Below are 18,865 nucleotides of genomic sequence, written 5' to 3'. Positions count from 1 at the left end.
ATCCATGAAAGCCGCATACAACTTCTTTCCCTTCTCTAGACACTTTTCCACTAAAGATCTAAGAATGAATATCTGATCTACACAACCTCTTCCCTTCCTAAATTCTCCCTGTTCTTCTCCAACTAATTCCTCTGTTATTACCCTAACTCTGACAATAAGTATCCTACCGTATACTTTTCCTATTACACTAAGAAGACAAATGCCACTATTATTACCACACACTTCTTTTTCCCCTTTCCCTTTGCACAAGGGAATAATTATACCTGTCTTCCAATCATCCGGGACTTTACCTTCGTCCCATGCCAATCTGCACATCTTCCACATCCATTCTACTACTATCTCTCCCCCATGCTTCACCATTTCACTACACACTCCATCAATTCCTGGGGCTTTCCCCATTTTGACTTTCTTCAATGCTTCCACAACTTCCATCCTACTGATTTCTTCCTGTCTTCTCACCTCCCTCCTTCTCCCAGCCATTCCCCAGCCACTTATACTCGCATTGCTTTTATTCTCTATGATCAACAAATCCTTGAAACGTTCCCTCCATCTGCTCATTTTTTCTCCCTTCTCAACTAGTAATCTACTATTTTTATCTTTCACTCCCCTACTAACTTCATTGCCACCGTGTCTGACTCTCTGTACCTCTTTCCAGAACATTTTCTTACATTCCCTCCACTTTACACTCAAATTCCTTCCAAATTCCTCATCCACTCTCTTCTTACTCTCTCTCACTAATCTTTTCACCCCTCTCTTCCTTTCTACATATAACTCTCTCTCCCGTCTCTCACCCTCTTCCATGCCCCTATTTTTCATCCATTCATTATATGCTTTGTTCTTTTGTGCCATAAAGTAAAGAAAAGAAAAAACGAAAAAAATAGGATAAACAATATAAAAAGTACAAAATATGTATGATAGACATAAAGGAAAAATAACAAGAAATCAGGAAAGAGGGAAAAGAAAAAAAAAACTAAAGAAGAATGAGGACTTTAAAAGACAGAAAAATAAAGAAACCAAGGATACGGGAAACAAGAAAAAGGGAGAGAGAGAGAAAAAAAGGCGAGGGTTGATATTCAGGTCGATCGTTAAACAAACAGCATTGCCAGGCCGCTCGACCAACCTTCATATCTCCTCCTACATGTCCTGGTGTTTATAAAACTTAACTGTCTTAATCCTTGGTCTAAAACTTACATATCTTTAATTTGAAAACAGCACTGTAACAACAGATTATCAACAGGATATGGTGCTATACTCCGACCAGTTTCAGTAGGTCTAAAATTGCCATCTGTTCACCTTGAGAGTTGAGTTAAAAGACTACAATAAGGTGCTCGTCATGAAGAAGTGGTATGGAAAGGACAGGAAGCGGTAACCTATTTTGGTTTACTATTTAGCAAAGGAATTTTTGCTTAAAACTGACGAAAATCTTTGCCAAGTTAAGTTGAACGAACTACAGTTGTGGACAACATGTAATGTAGCTAATGGTGATTGTGATGATGATGATGATGATCATGATGGATACTGTTGACGATTATGAATGAACGTATTGATGATGATGGTGATAATGATGACAAAATATCTGTTTAGTTAGATCCGCATATGCAGTGATGGTGATGGTAGTAGTGATGCTGAATGGTGATGTGGGTTGGTGTTGATGATGACACTGATGGTGCAGACGACAGCAACGAAAAAGGACGCAAACTCATGAAAGAATCCAGCTCAGTACTGCGATAAGTTTGTTGTGTTCCGAAGACCGTATCACTGGGTTCCGAAAATCATCGCTCAGTGGTTCGTTAGTTACCATCAAACTGGATCATTATATCGGACCGCCGCACCACACAAACAAAAGCTTAACAGATCCCTGATAAATGAGAGGTAAAAAAATCCATGTTTCCTTCAAGTGTAGAGATGCCGAAAATACTGTACGTGAGCTTTTGTGGATGTCAGTGTTCTGTGAATAATGTCTATCAATGAAGAATATCTTATTATGTGTCTGACTCTAGGCATGCAGTAGGCTTAACAACGCATTCCTTGGGGCCAAGCAATCCTCCTATGAATCATACACCTCCACTTGTCACCACTTCGGGGCTAACACCCACCGACCATGTATCGGTACACGGTTAGCACTAAATATCGTGCCCCCGCTAGCACCAATAAATGTGTTCTGCTGTATAGTATAACTGGACCACCGTGTTGGATCGACGACACTGTCTGTAGTACACGTCAGCTACTCGCCGTCACTGCCCGACACTTCCCACCAAAGGTCCTCTGCCACGAGAAGGTGGAAGCTGGTCTGTTATTAAGTGGTAGTGTAAGGTGACAGAAATGAGCAGATTAAATCTCTCTTTATTGGGTACAGAATGATATAACTGCGACCCGAGAGATATGTAAGAGCGATACACCCTCCCTTTAAAACTGTAAAGCGGGTTCTGACGCTGTACAGTCACCGAGCGGACAAGGGCGCGGTGCTGAGGTCAGCTAAAAGTGAGGTGCCGAGCATTACATATACTCTGGGCTTATGCAAAAAGTAGAGATAAATGACAACTCTACTAGCACATTATACACCTCTATAAAATGGTATTAAGTACATTCATATATACCAACATAATAAATGGTTCCCCAGGACTTTACACTTACGCACTTATTCAGATATCTTTTCACTTCTCCTAACCTTCTTTTTATAATTGAAACAGGGTGGCCCTTGTGGTCTGCCATCCACCTTCTTCCTATACCACAGCTAACAGCGAAATGATATTTGGTTGTTCATCATTCACACTTCATTACACACTGTTAATTATGACTAAACAGCTTTAAAAATTATTATGTAAAATGTGTGATACTACAACTTCATATGGAAAAAGATGTTGACACCAGAACATCGCTCGGCCACACCATTGACGTCCTCGTCGACATTGTTGTCCTAACTACCGTGTAGCCTAACCAGAGTGTAGGGTAGCTAACTATTCAGGAACATCCACTTGCAATCCGCGAGTACGGACACGTGGTCTCAGTGGGTTCCTTAATTGGCGCCTTAAATAGTAACCTAAACCACAAACACAGGACAAGACCACAATAAGTAGAAGACCAACGCCAGGACCAAAATAGGAAGGAGAAATGTATGAAGGAAGATAGGACAGTACATAAGGCTCTAAATCAGTCCTGTTCAGGTGGGAGAGGAAGGTAAGCTCCTTTAATACATGAGACAGCCTGTTCACATTCAAGAAGTAACATTGAATGAAGGTAAAAAGGGTCGTAACTGGGATGAGAAGTTCACTGTCAAAGCTAGATGATGCTTGCTAGGCAGAACTGCTATCTCTTTACTGTGTAACTCACAAAAATCAGGTGCAACATAGTACCCCTTTACTGTAAGGAATTGCTTCTGTGAGGCACAAATCACAGTTACATCCTCTGTCTCAGGAAAGTAAAAGTACTGTTTCGCATGAATATGAACATGGAAAACTGACTTCAACTGAATGGGTTGGAAGGTGCAACGTTGCAGAGCAGAGGAAGTATTTGTGTCCGACAAGGCCCTCTTACACTCCTCTACCTTTAATGGTACGAAGACAAAATGGAAAGCAGGACATACATGGAGATCAAGAAATGAGGCCTTACACTTCTCAAATTCATCCACAGTCGTTTCTGCTACATATTTCTTGTCATCTGAGACAACTAGCACCTCTGGACCCTCTTCAATAACAACAAGTGTATTATTAGCAGTAGCAAAAGGGAAGGTAATGAACCGCCATGCCTGGTATAAAGAGTGGCATAAGTCCATGCTTCCACATAGCTATATCAAGTGCATTGGTTAGTATATTAGTAGGCAGCAATAAAGCATTAACCCTGTTCAAACTTGCATCGATTAAGCCGTCCACCATATTGGCTGCATGCTTCTCCAAAGCAGTGGTTGACTCGTCAAGAGCATGTAAGTACTCAGCGAATAACACCAAGTTAGCAAGGGTTAGTAGATTAATTTGGATGTTGTTCACAAGCTCTACTAGATGGTTGGTAGTCCTATTTATCTCGTTAGCTTTGTTAGTGAACTCATCTAACTGTTTATACACATGCATGATTAATCTATTATTGGCTTTAGCGGCCAGTGTCAAGTCATGCATCTGTCTACCCAATTGCACTACATCCTTATCTAATGCCATACCAAAGAGTTATCCACGTCCTCTCTTAGTACGTGCATGGACATGCTTGGAAAGATCAGAGTGTACGTTAGGTAAAGCTACATGCAAGTTAGTGAGTCTGTCGGTGAGCCTGTCTATATGCCTAGTCTGAAGCTCAACAAAGCTTCAGTGTCAGAGTTTGTCAATCGTGGGTTTCGATTAAACATCTTTCCCACTTCCAATACTTGCTGTCTGAGATTCGACAAGCCCTTGGAGACCTCCTTGACAATATCTGGCGTTTGGAGATAGCCTTCCATTGGATAGTAGACGCATACTGCATCTTCCACTACCACGACTTCTCCAAGTGGGCTCTTCAGTGCTCCTGGCATTAACGCAGTCGTGTCCATGTCCGATGTCGTTCCATAGGTCCACCCCAAGCAACGCACGAGGAGTTTGAGCCACAGCCACATTTTTTTCTGCAAGAGTAGATACTCCCTTAATCACTCTTGTTGTGGGATCGTAGCTTGCTGCGATACTCTTGGTTAGGGACAGGTACGGATGACGACATAGACTGCGACGAAGACAGAGGGCACAACACATCAGACGATAGGCCTAGCTCTTGACTTACTAGTTTGATCCTATCAGTATGTACTACCTCCTGAGTTCCATTAGCTTCATCCTTTATTCTATAAGTATTTCCACGTACTCGTTCCACAACGGTATATGGTCCGCGGAACTTAGGTCTGAGCTTGGAAATTCTCTCAGGATTGTGGATTATGACCTTCTGGCCTGCCTGTAACGTCTTTTCTTGACTACCTTTGTGTTGTTTCCCCATCATCTCCGCTCTTAAGGCTTTTAATCTTTTCCGTACTTCACTGTGTATACGTTGGAATTTCAACAACTGTACCTTTGCGTAGTCTTCTTCGTTGTCTACTGGAGTAGGAGGTCCAGCCAACAAATCGTAGGGTAACACTTTCTCTTTTCCATAAAGGATATAATGAGGAGACTTCCCAGTTGATGAATTTTCTGAGGAGTTGATGGTCGCCACTACATGTGGTAACCAGTCTTCCCAGTTATCCTCCTGATTTGAGGTTATTACTGGTCTCAAGACTTCCAGTATCTTCCTGTTTGTTCTCTCCACCAGGCCATTGCTCTTAGGACTGTAAGGCGTTACAAAAACTTGCTTTACTCCATACATACGACAGATTTCTTGTAACACCTGGTTACGAAATTCACAGCCATTATCGCTGAGCAATACCTTAGGTGTAGAGTATGGACAAATCACTGAAGTCACAAAAGCGTGCGCCACCTCCTCTGAAGTTTTCGTCTGTAAAGGTGCTAAAACAGTGAATCGTGAGAAATGGTCCACTGCCACCAGTACATAACTTGAACCTTGACGACTTCTCGGCAACGCTAAGAGATCAATGGGGACTGTATCCCAGGGTTTTTCCGGTAGAGGATACTCTAAGATGGGAGTCGGAAGTCCCGTCGTTTCTCGTATTTCCGCGCATTTGACACATTGACTGATGTGGGCTTCTATGTCCTTCCTCATGGTCGGCCAATAGTATTTCTTTCTTGCCTCACGTATGCATCTATTGCGACCGGGATGACCCGCTTGAGGTACGTCATGAACTAACTGTAGCACGGCTTGCTGTAAGGTAGCAGGAACAACCAACTGATATGCAGTGTCCTTCCCTGGGGGTTGCTTACAAAAGACCCTGTTGAAGATGGAAGTGAGTCATATAGATGACTTGAGACCACATCGCATCATTACGTTGTTCCGCTTTTACCGTGTCTGAGGAATACTCAGCAAGAGCAACATCCTCGGCTATGGTAGCAGCAATGTTTCTACTCAACGCGTCGGCTACAACATTTTGACGGCCTGATAAATATCTGACCTCTGGATCAAACTCCATTACTTGCCAAACCAACGCGCAAGCTTACCGTGCAAGTTTTTTTTTTCCTTTAAACAAGTCGCGTATGGGTGCATGGTCAGTTAAACAATTATCCGGTAGCCAAAAATAATATCCCGGAAATGTCCTAACGCCCACACGACTGCTAATGTCTCCAAATGTGTCGTCGAATAGTTCTTCTCTGGGGGTCTTAATGCCCTACTAGCATACGCTATGGTATGTGTCTTACCGTGCTCATCCTTCTGCTGTAACAGCACTCCCAGACCCAGACCTGAGGCGTCTGTGCACAGATAAAAAGGTTGAGTATAATCAGGAAAACGCTAATACGGGTGTTTCTGACATGGCTTGTGTGAGCTCGTTGAAGCTTTTCTCTTCCGAGGGTCACCATTTCCATGCAGCGTCCTTCTTAAGTAGCGTCGTTAAAGGTGATGCTATGATGGCATACCTGTGGACAAAACTCCAATAAAAACCAGTGAGGCCTAGGAACGATCTTATCTGATCCTCGTTCTGTGGTGTAGGAAAATAGGTCATCTAGATACGCTAAGACGTCTTGCCCTAACATCTCGCCAAACAATTGGTTTATCATCCGCTGAAATGTTAAAGGAGCATTACTCAGTCCAAAAGGCATCCGGAGAAATTCAAAGTGCCCACAGTGAGTGCTAAAAGCAGTAATGGGACGCGACTCTTCGGTCAGCTCCACCTGCCAATACCCTGACGCTAGATCCAGACAAGTAAACACAGTATTTCCCTTACCTAATGATTGAAGTAAGTCTCGCAGGCGGAATCGGGTAACGATCCGGTACTGTTTGTTCACTTGCTGAAAATCCACAACAGGTCTCACACCACCGTCCTTCTTAGGCACTAGAAAGAGTGGTGCATTCCACTGCTTCCCTTTGGCTGTGCGGTAGACGGTATGCGGGCACATAAACTGGATTTGTACCAGGGCACAACCAATATATGCTTCATCCTATCCGTCCTACCCAGCGCTTCTCCTGGAAGTGCTACTACGTCGGAAAATTCTCTAAGGAGGGCTAGGAGTCGTGTTTTATGGTCTACATTATCCGTGACCTTCACGTATTGCTCCAGCTGTTTTTCCTTAGCCAGACGTACGGGTTCCGACTGAGTCGTTGCTTGAGATGTAACTACAGGAGAGATCACTGGCACGTCGTCAACTTCCTTTATGGGGGCACCATAGCACATCAAGTCGCCTATATACAACCATCTCTGAGCTTAACTGCACCACCACTCATATTTGCGATGAAGAGGGGCGTCTTCTGGTCTTGGCCAACGCTAGTCAGAGTCGATTCCAGCGACAATGCCTTATGTTTCACAGTCTCAGTTAAGCATGCTACATCAGTTCCCACCGACACATCAGGTACTCGGACAGGAATTTTACAGACAGTTTGACTGGGTAAGTGGTGATTACCACTCACTATAGCCCTGACTTTCTTCCAGTCCATACCCTCCGCTTCGTGTGCATCCGGGGACTCCCTTGACGCTTCACTTGTCGGGGTCACAACTGGTTGGACGGGTCCTGATTGGATGCCAGTTCCAGTTCGTGTTGCTGAGGGATTAAGGCCTACAAACTCTTTCCCATTAAAGGAAATGGAATGTCGTTGAGGGTGTATTACTATATCATACTCCTCCATGGTCTCAAAGCCTAACAGCCCATCAGCTGGCAGAGGAAAATCCTCAACCACATAAAACGTAGCACGTAACACAGGAGATCGTTTATCTGCCCTCAATGTCAACGGCACCTGGCTTACAATCTTCATTCTACTCCCTGTCACACCTGTCAACATTACATCAGGTGGTGATAAGGTCCAGTTTGTTAGAGGCATTTACGTCTTTCCAACGCTTTACTAGAAATAATGTTTATACATGCCCCTGTATCTACGATCAGGGACACTTGGCCTTTCCCTATGATCCAAGGAATAGATAATAAGTCCACCTTAGTAATAGCTGCCACACACGCATCGGTGGATTGTACTATTTTAATTACTTTTGCGCGCGGCCCTGAGCTTCCCCCGAACTAGCTGGGTTCCCTAGTTTCTTCCTCTTTTCAATGACAAAGGGGCAACAGTCCGTCTCATGAGGACAATGCCCATGTATGACATACCATCTTTTCACCTCTGGCTTTACAGCCTTGGTCCTTTGCTGTGGAGAACTAGTAGCTGTATCTCTCCAGCCTGAAGTTTGCAAGGCTTTGCTAGCTTCTGCATAGCATATGCCTGCCTTCGCCAAAGCCTGACTTTCAGTACAGTTAGGATGCTGCTGTACTATATCAGTAGCCAGATTAGGTACAGGTATCTGCCACAAAGGAGGAGGGTTAGTCTGACTTTGCACGCCCATATTGTTAGTCATGCCCCAGGTATTTGGATAAGGGCCCTGGATTTGCATGCCAATATTAGTATTCATGCCCCATTGATTAGGATTCTGGGTTTGCATGCCAATACCATCTGTGTTTATACCCCATGCATTTGAAGAAAGAACAGAAAATAAATTCTGTCCAGAACCTTGTGGTGTACTAAAAATATCTGAAGTATACACAGGTATGTGAGTGGTTGTAGTACTATCACTAATGACTGGATTTTGCATATCCTGAGTGACCAAAGGTACTGTTGTAGTCTCAGCTTTCACAGTCTCCTCACTAGGATTACCCTCATTAGCAAGACTAGTGGCCATTTTGGATCTAACTGATTGCTCTGGGACTGTTGAATAAGTATGACCAGAACGCAAATGTAAAACGTTCAAATCCTCATCCTGTCCTTCAGAAATATCCTCATCACCTTGATCCTCAATATGTCCTTCACTCATTTAATATGTCTGAGCACTTTTATTTGATGTATCAACCCACTCATAAAATTCTGAGTCTAGTGGGATTGGCTAATCCCTATTTCCCTAATTCTACGTCCCCACTTCACTGTATCCATCTAACCTTGTCAGTAATATTCCCCTCCCAGTTACAGGAAGATAAACTGACATAAAAAAGGATAGTTATGGTAAGTGACAGAGAATGGAACACATATAAAATACACAGAAAGTATATTTATTTCAAGGGAATTCTGAGAAACCTTTATTTCCACTCATCAACTAACTAACGTGTGTTGATTCAAGTGTGTGTGTGTGTGGATTAATGCATGGACACTACCTAGATGAAAGTCCAGGATGATGTTCCACATTCCACGTTCCACACTCCACCAGACTCCTTCAACCATACACGACAGCCGCTCGCTGTGGGAGTTAGCAAGCGAGTGGTTCGCCCTGCGTCACGCCAGGCCCGCCGCTTTCGGTCTCCCTCGGCTCGGTTCGGCCGTCCGCGCCAGTTGCTAGAAGTCGCTAGTTGATCCACTCCTCACCGCACTGGCTTGAACTCTCCTTATCTCGCCTCTCACACACGAGAGCGAGATTCTTGCCAGTTTGCGTTTGAAGATGGAGATATCTCGCACACCACAGGGCGAGATAACTGCCAGTTTGTGCTTAAGATAGGAATCTCGCACTGGCAAAATAATGGGAGGAATTAATATTCACCACTCCAGTTTATCTGCCCCACTTAACTCACTAGTAATTAGTCCCCTTACAATAGTAGAGTAAAAATGTCTGTTTCACCTTCAGGAACGAGCGATTGCAAGGGTTACTGGTTCACAGCATAAAGCCCTTTAGCACGTATCGTATCTCAGCACTGAGCACCAATTTAATGTATCGGTACACGGCTAGCACTAAATATCGTGCCCCCGCTAGCACCAATAAATGTGTTCTGCTGTGTAGTATAACTGGACCACCGTGTTGGATCGACGACACTGTCTGTAGTACACGTCAGCTACTCGCCGTCAATGCCCGACACTTCCCACCAAAGGTCCTCTGCCACGAGAAGGTGGAAGCTGGTCTGTTATTAAGTGGTAGCGTAAGGTGACAGAAATGAGCAGATTAAATCTCTCTTTATTGGGTACAGAATGATATAACTGCGACCCGAGAGACATGTAAGAGCGATACACCCTCCCTTTAAAACTGTAAAGCGGGTTCTGACGCTGTACAGTCACCGAGCGGACAAGGGCGCGGTGCTGAGGTCAGCTAAAAGTGAGGTGCCGAGCATTACATATACTCTGGGCTTATGCAAAAAGTAGAGATAAATGACAACTCTACTAGCACATTATACACCTCTATAAAATGGTATTAAGTACATTCACATATACCAACATAATAAATGGTTCCCCAGGACTTTACACTTACGCACTTATTCAGATATCTTTTCACGTCTCCTAACCTTCTTTTTATAATTGAAACAGGGTGGCCCTTGTGGTCTGCCATCCACCTTCTTCCTATACCACAGCTTACAGCGAAATGATATTTGGTTGTTCATCATTCACACTTCATTACACACTGTTAATTATGATTAAACAGCTTTAAAAATTATTATGTAAAATGTGTGATACTACAACTTCATATGGAAAAAGATGTTGACACCAGAACAACCATACTGAGTACAGGCTAGGGCTATCTCATAGAGGACTGGTGCATTGTGTGGGTATCAGCGTTTTGTGAATAATGTGAATCACTGAATAGTAGTTGTGTGGGTGTTGGACTCTTGTGAATAACATGAATCAGTAATTAATAACCGTGAGAGTGTTAAGAGTGCTAAGTGATTAAGTTGCTGAATAACAGTTGTGTGGGTGTTAGTATGCTTTGTGAATAGGAGTTATTGAATAATAGATATCAGTGTGTGTGTGTGTGTGTGTGTGTGTGTGTGTGTGTGTGTGTGTGTGTGAAGGCTGGGATGTACAATAAATGTAAGGACTATATCACTAAGTGCTCTATGGATCGCTTCTCCTGATTATATCGTATATTTTTATGTTTTTGTATCCTCCCCCGCGCCCACCTCCCTTATATTGTTGGGGGATTATTATTATTATTATTATTATAATTATTATTATTATTATTATTATTATTATTATTATTACGCCGATGATCAGAAGGAGGAGTGCGACGATGACGATTGTAAAGCTTCTTATAATTTTGTTTAGGATGACGATGGCAACGACAGGACGATAATGACAACAACTTCGAAGAAGATGATTACGAAGTGATGATGATTAAGTTTGTGCTTGTACTGATCATGATGATTATGATGATGTTGATGTTGATGATTTTGATGGTGATGATGATGGTAAGGAAAAAGAGACAACAGAGGAAACTCACCCTCGATGCCAGGGTTGCCTAGACCAAGGCCGTGTGACTGTGGCCAGTCTCATGTCCTCCTTATTTATCATTTTATTTATCCTGTCTCCTGACGATGTTATGCAGCTTAGGGCAGACTTTTGGAACTGGAGGGGTTGGGTATCGTCTACATTAACCCCTGCTCTGCTAGGGGGCTCTTACCTGAATAAAATCGTCTGGTGGTAACAGGAATATATAAAGGACGTCATCGTATTGATGGGGTTGATCTAGTTTTGGATCTAATGTAGTTTTTGTTTTGACCTGCGTATTCAGAGAGAGAGAGAGAGAGAGAGAGAGAGAGGGGGGAGGATGGCTGCATCTGTAAAGCTAACTATGAACACACAGAAACTATTTTTTTTTTTTTTGCCAGACGCCTTGTATCCCAAACGGGGTGGCCAAGGGCTTAGAGTTAACTGTTTTACAGGGAGGGGCACTAATCCTCCACCAACAGAAACTATTAATAGGTATTTTATCAGAGTCGTCAGTGACAATTGATCACACATCATCATCATCATATCATCTTCATGGTCATCATCATCATCATCGTCACCATCATCATCATCACCATCATCATCATCATCATCATCATCACCCTTGGCTTCTTTCCTATCAAAACATTACCATGAAGCTCCAGAGACAGGGACGGGAAAGTAGGAATAGAGAGAGAGAGAGAGAGAGAGAGAAGCATCAGCAGTAAATTGGCTATGGTTATATCACCTATTAGTCACTATTCCACCTTACTTTCTCACAGTTCAGTGGGAATATAAGACAGTGCTACGGCTGCACACCCTTGTCATAACACTTCTTTGTGACAAGCATCATATTCTAGTGTTTATTTCAGGTCAGTGGTAGGATAACACAATGCTACTGCTCTACTTCCTTTATATTGCACTTCTTCGTTACTAGCATCATATTCTACGTGGCCGAAAGTGACAATACTACAACTCTACATTTTGTCCATAGCACCTTTTCGTGACTAGCGCTGTGTTCTTAAGTTCTCTTGCTACAGCTCAGTGGCAGAATAACACAGTACTACTGCTGTACATCCTTTCCATAGCACTTCTTCGTGACTAGCATCATATTCTACTGTTAATCTTGTTTTACAGTTCAGTGGCAGAATAACACAATACTATGGCTCTACATCCTATCCACAGCACTTCGTGACTACCGCGGTGTTGTTGTGTTAATGTCTTGGTACAGGTCAGGGTTCAAGATGGAGAGATGTCAGTTTGAGGTGCAATTAACCCCTTCACTCCGATGACGTATTTTTTATTTTATTCTTGTCACCTTCAGACGATTTTCCTCAGTTTAGGAGCAACTTTTGGAAGCAGAGGGTTAGATAAAGCCTTCATTAAACCCTTCACTACAAGAGTCTGCCACAAGTTTAATGAAATCGTCTGGAGGCAGCAAGAATGACACCGAAAAATACAGCAGCCCATACAAGGCAGTACTGTGAGCACCTTAGGACTGGAAGGTGAATAACATACATACATACGTACATACATACATACATACAGCATCCCATGCAAGGCCTGACAGTGAACACCAGAGAACTGGAAGGTGGAATACATACATACACACATACATACATCCTCCCACGCAAGGCCTGACAGTGAATTGGAAGGTGGAAGAGAGAGAGAGAGAGAGAGAGAGAGAGAGAGAATGTAGGTTGAGAATATACATATATTGATAGACTGTTAGGTCGAGGTATAGATAGATAGAGACGGATGCATATGGATAAATATAAAGATAGATAGACAGGTAGGTAAATATAGACAGGTAGATAGATATAAATACATGGAAAGATAAATAGGTAGGTAGGCAGATAGACGAAGAGATGATTATAGATAGACAGAGGAACGAACGGTTAGATAGACTTACAGATAGGTGGACGAATTAATGGACAAGTACAGATGGACAGATAGATACAAGATAGATAGGTAGATAGATACATAGATAATCAGACAGACAGATAGATACAAGATAGATAGGTAAATAGATACATAGATAATCAGATAGACAGATAGATACAAGATAGATAGGTAGACAGATACAAAGATAGTCAAATAGACAGATAGATACAAGATACATAGGTAGACAGATACATAGATAATCAGATAGATAGATAGATACAAGATAGATAGGTAGACAGATATACAGATAATCAGATAGACAGATAGACAGACTAACTGACTGAGTGGCTGATCACTACAGATGAGAAATAGAAACAGGGGTAGGTATATGATGGTAGACTGAACCTCGGCCACCTAGAGTTGAGCAATAGATTGACAAATACATGTATATGAACAGGTAGACTGATCAGATAGACAGACAGACAGATAGATAGAGAGATAGATAACTAGAAAGATAGATAGAGAGACAGATAGACAGACAGGTATACAGATAGAGAAAGACAGATAAAGTGAAAAATTAAGATACGTAAATAGCAGGCAAGTTTGGAAAGTAGCTTGAACCTCGGCCAGCCAATGTGGAGCTGGAAGTGGATCTATCTCGGTCTTCCTCGCTTCCTGCTTACCACTCTTCCATCCTGTCTCTTATTGTGCCTTCTCTTATCATCCTCTTTGTTTATTATAATTTCTCTCTTATACTTTCTTTATCATACTCTCTATTAATATTTTTTTATTGTCCTTTTCACTGTAATCTTTATAACAGTCTCCCTTTCCTATACCTTCCCCTATCATTGTTTATGGCATTTTTTCATATTTTTATCATACACTCTCCAACCTACAAATTTTTAGCCTACCCAGCGTGATACTTTCATCACGCTCACTCTTTCCATAATTCTCTAATCAGTCTGTATTATATTCTCTTTATTTCCCTTTCTTCACAGATCTAGTATTGTAATCCAGCTGTTGCCAAACGACTGTATTCAGTTCAGAGTGAGTCATGGCATCTTAAGAGTCAACGTAAATTTACCAATGTCAAGCAAGTACAGTGGCTGTTGGCTGGAGTGCAAACTAATGACGATAAAATGAGTAAGACAGAAAGAAAGACCAAGGAAATGGAGAAAGATAGGAGAAAGAAAAGACAGAGGAAAGGATATACAGTAGGTAAAAAGAAAAGTGAGCGAAAAAAGAAAAAGCCAGAAAAGATAAACATAGTGAAGGAGTATGGTGCAATACAGGGTGAAGGTGTTAATTAGGTACAGGTGTAGTAGAGTCCCAGACCGCTACACCTTATTTCATCTCGACTCCTGACTCTACCGTAGCTTGAGCTGCTGTAATATTGTTGTGGCTGATCTAATGTACCTAACTGTGCTGAAGGTGATACTGATGATGATGATTATTAGATTATTGAATGTTAACAGTATCGATGATGATGATGATGATGATGATGATGTTGATGATGATGATGGTCGTTGCCGTTGCACTGGGAGTGATGACGATGGTAGTTTCAGGTAGGTTAGTGTTGGTGATGATAACCTTACTCCATCTCGCTTCCTACTGTTATTGTAGCTTGTAATGTTATAATATAAAGAAAAGGAGGAAGAAGCAAGAAAAATATAAGAACTAAAAGAATGAAAGAAATAATGAAAAGTGACAAAATACAGTGGAAGAGTAAAATGAGTTTGTAAGGAAAAGGACAAGGAATGTGAGACGGAGAGGACAAAGTAAAAGAAAGAAGTGATAAAAGAAATGTAAAAAGGAACGAAAATTTGAAAACAAAAAAACAAGAAAGAAAACAGGAGAAATAATTAATGAAAGAGGCTATCAATATAAGGGGCATCAGCGACAACGAAGAGGAAAGAAAAAAAGATATAAGAAGGCAACAGAGAGAAAAAAAGAGCCATTATGGGAGAAGGTTGGACCTGCGGACACTTATTATGAGTCTGAGGCGGCTGCACCTTACTTCACCGTGGCTCTCACTTGTGTTGTTGCTGTACCGCTGTAATATAGTGAAGAAAGAATGAGGAGAGAAAGAAATAGTTGGAAAAAGAACGAGAGAGGTGCATTACAGTAAAAAGAGAGAAAGTGAAACAAGCTGGAAGAATGGGAAAGGAAAAGGAAAGGAAAAGGTATAAAAGAAGAAAGATAAAAACTGAGGGAAAAAAGGAAAGGAAGAAAGGGGGATAGAAAGAAGGGAACTGAGTAGGAAGGAAGTTAAAAGAGAACAAGAATGAAGCAAAACATTAATTGAAGAAGGAATGAGAGATAAATCAAATAAATCATAAATGGTAATGATGTTAACTTGGTACACCTGTAGTTGAGTCCCAGGCTGCTACACCTAACTTCATATAGTACCTTTCATCCCACCAGCCAATCATAGTGGACGGAAGGTGGAGCGATTTTGACGTCAAATCCCAGAGGTGGTGCATTTACCTTCAAACCAACTTGGACAGAGTATACCTCTCTTGTCGCTTGTGATGAAATATAGTAGTGGCATTGGTCTATGTGGCCGATGGTGGTGATAATAATGTTGACGATGGTATTGATGATGGATATTATGATGGTCATGATGATGATGATGAATATGGATTTGATGATGTTGATGATTGTGGATATGTTGATGGTGCTGGTGATATAAGCGATGAGCATAATATTAAATTGACGAATAATGACATGATGATAATGATGTCGTTGATATTGATAATGATAGTGAGGGTGGCAGTAGTGATGATGTTGATATGGAATAAACATATCAACATCATCACCACCTACCTTTTTGTGACTAGTTGTGCTGTAATATAATGGAGAATGAACGAAAAAGGAAGAAGGGGAGAAAATGAATATATATTGCGGAAGACAGGAGAAAAAAATGCCTATAAAGAGACGTTGATGAATAGGGGTGTTGATAAATAATCTATCAGCCAAAAGGAGATGTAACGGGGAAATAAAAAAAAATGAAGAGAAGAGAAAAAGAGAGATATAAAAAAATAAGAAGGAAATGAGACTGAAAGAAAGTAAGAAACAGAGAAGGAAAGAAAGCAGAAAAAGAAGAAATGGGAGAATAAAGTGCAACGGACAGAGAAAGAAAAGAAAAGGATAAAAATGAGCAAAACGCGGCTGGGGAGCATGAGGGTGCAACTCGAGACACCTTTGTTAGGATCTCAGGCCGCTACACCTTACTTCACTTTGCCTGCTGATTCTCTTGTGATTTTATTGCTGTAATGTACTGAAGGAAGGCATTAGAAGGGATTAATGAAACAGTAAGAATAAGAAAACAGAAGGTAAATAGATAAAGCATGGTACAGTGAGTGAAAAAGAAGAAAGAAAGAAGAAAGAAAAAGAAAAAAATGAAAGGAGAAACAAATAAGAATACTAAGAAGGGAGGAAGAGAGGACGACGAGAATGAAAAACTGAAATATTGGAGAAGGAAAGGAAGAAAAGGGGAAAGAAATAAAGTGAGACATAAATAGTAATGGTGTTAACTGAGTACACCTGTTGTAGAGTCCCAGGCCGCTCCACCTTACTTCATCAGGCGTACTACTTCTTGTAGCTTGTGTTGCTGTAATATAGAGGACAAAAAGAGAGTGAAAAACAAAGGCGATAGAAAAAGAAACGAAAGGAAAAGTGTGAAATCGAATGGCGAAAGAAAGAAACGGAGTAAGAAGGAAATAACTAAAGAAAGTCAAGGTAAGTAAGTAAAATTTTATGAATAAGTAGAAATCAGAACAGATCTGAGAAACATAATAAAGAAAAAAATAATGTGACAAAGAAAGAAAGAAGTTGAGCAAAAAGAAAAAGAGAGAAAAAATAAAAATCGGCAGAGGAGTTAGGAACAAATGTTAGACATGTATAATAGTGCCAGGCCGCTCTACCTTTCACCATATCGCCTCCTACCTGTCTTATTGCTTATAATGCTTTAATACTCTGTCCACTTTAACTTGACCTAAAATTGCCATCTTCCCATCTTGAATACTGAACTGTAACAAAAGACTGTAGAATATGGTGCTGGTCACGAAGAAGTTTTATGGACAGGATGTAGAGTCGTTGTATTGCCTTGATCTACCATTCAACTAGGGAAAATTTGCTGAGAAACGATAGAAATCTTTGCCAAGTTTATATGAACAAACTATAGTGGAGACTTGGCTCTGATGTAGCTAATGGTGATGGTGGTGGTGGTGGTGGTGGTGGTGATGATGTAGGATAGTTTTGATGATAATATCAAAAAGTGAATGGTTAATTATCTTGATTATAGTGATTATGTACATAGTGCTGGTATTGGTTATAGTGAAGTGATGATGATGGAGGTTAGTTTTGATAATAATGATAATAGTATGAATAATGATGATGATGACATGGTGATGACGATGGTGGTGGTAGTGATGCTGATGTAGGTTAATAATGATGAAAATATCCTTACTTGAACTCACCTACTTCTCGTGTACCTTGTGATGCAATATAATGGAGAAAGCAAGGGAAAGAAAGGGTCATAGAAATAATGGGGTTATGAAAGAAATATAAAGTGAAAGAAATAAAAGAGGGAAATTAAGAGAGATAATGAGATAGAATTCGTGAGAGAAATTAAAAAAGAAATAAAGGGGATAAAGAGAAGCCACAGAAGAAAACAATAAGGAAAAAAGAAATAAAGCGTCCATCCATCCATCCATCATCCAATCCTACATTGCCCCATGAGGGCGTAGGAGCCCGGGGCTAGGCAGTTGGTCTCGACTCGACATTCAAGAAAAGAAAAACAAAACAAAAAGATGATAAACGGAAAGAAACAAAGAGAAAGAGAGAAAATGCAGGGAAACATCTGAAAACGAGTAAAAAGGATAAAAGAGAGGGAGGGGGATAATTAATGTATAGAGGGAAAAAAGAAGAAAGAAAAAAAGGAAGCGAAACTGCTAATAAGGTTGAACTCGGTACACCTGTAGCAGTGTCCCAGGCGGCTCCACCTTACTTCACCTCGCCTCCTGCCTCTCTTGAAGCTGGTGAGGGGGAAAGAGAGAATCCAAAGGATACATTAAAAAACTGACGAGAGTAATCGCAGTGCAGAAAAAAACATAGTAGCAGAGGAATAACAGGAAAAATAAATAATATGTGGAGGAATGTTCGTGATGCTCTAATATAGTAGTGGCTTTGAGTGGTATTTATATAGGATCCTACCTCTCTTGTGATGCTGTAATAAAGTAGTGGCTTTGGGTGGTATTTATAAAGGCTCCTATCTCTCTTGTGATGCTGTAATATAGTAGTGGCTTTGGCTGGTATTTATAAAGGATCCTACCTCTCTTGTGATGCTGTAATATAGTAGTGGCTTTGGCTGGTATTTATAAAGGATCCTACCTCTCTTGTGATGCTGTAATATAGTAGTGGCTTTGGCTGGTATTTATAAAGGATCCTACGTCTCTTGCAGCTTGTGATGCTGCAATATAGTAGTGGCTTTGGGTGGTCTTTATAAAGGATCCTACCTCTCTTGCAGCTTGTGATGTTGTAATATACTAGTGGCTTTGGGTGGTATTTATAAAGGATCCTACCTCTCTTGCAGCTTGTGATGCTGTAATATAGTAGTGGCTTTGGCTCGTATTTATAAAGGATCCTAACCTAATAACTTTATAAATAAGTCTACATAACAGTTAATTATTATCAGGGATGGTTTGTTTTTCGCATTTTGTCACATTAATATTCACTCAGATTTGATTATAAAGTGTATGGTAGGTGTAGGAGTGAA

This window comes from Coenobita brevimanus, chromosome 112 (assembly GCF_032717465.1).
Source record: "Coenobita brevimanus isolate Jiangsu-jjx chromosome 112, ASM3271746v2, whole genome shotgun sequence".
Lineage (NCBI taxonomy): Eukaryota > Metazoa > Arthropoda > Malacostraca > Decapoda > Coenobitidae > Coenobita > Coenobita brevimanus.
The sequence above is the reverse complement of the archived record's forward strand: the minus strand, read 5'-3'. Positions refer to the sequence as shown.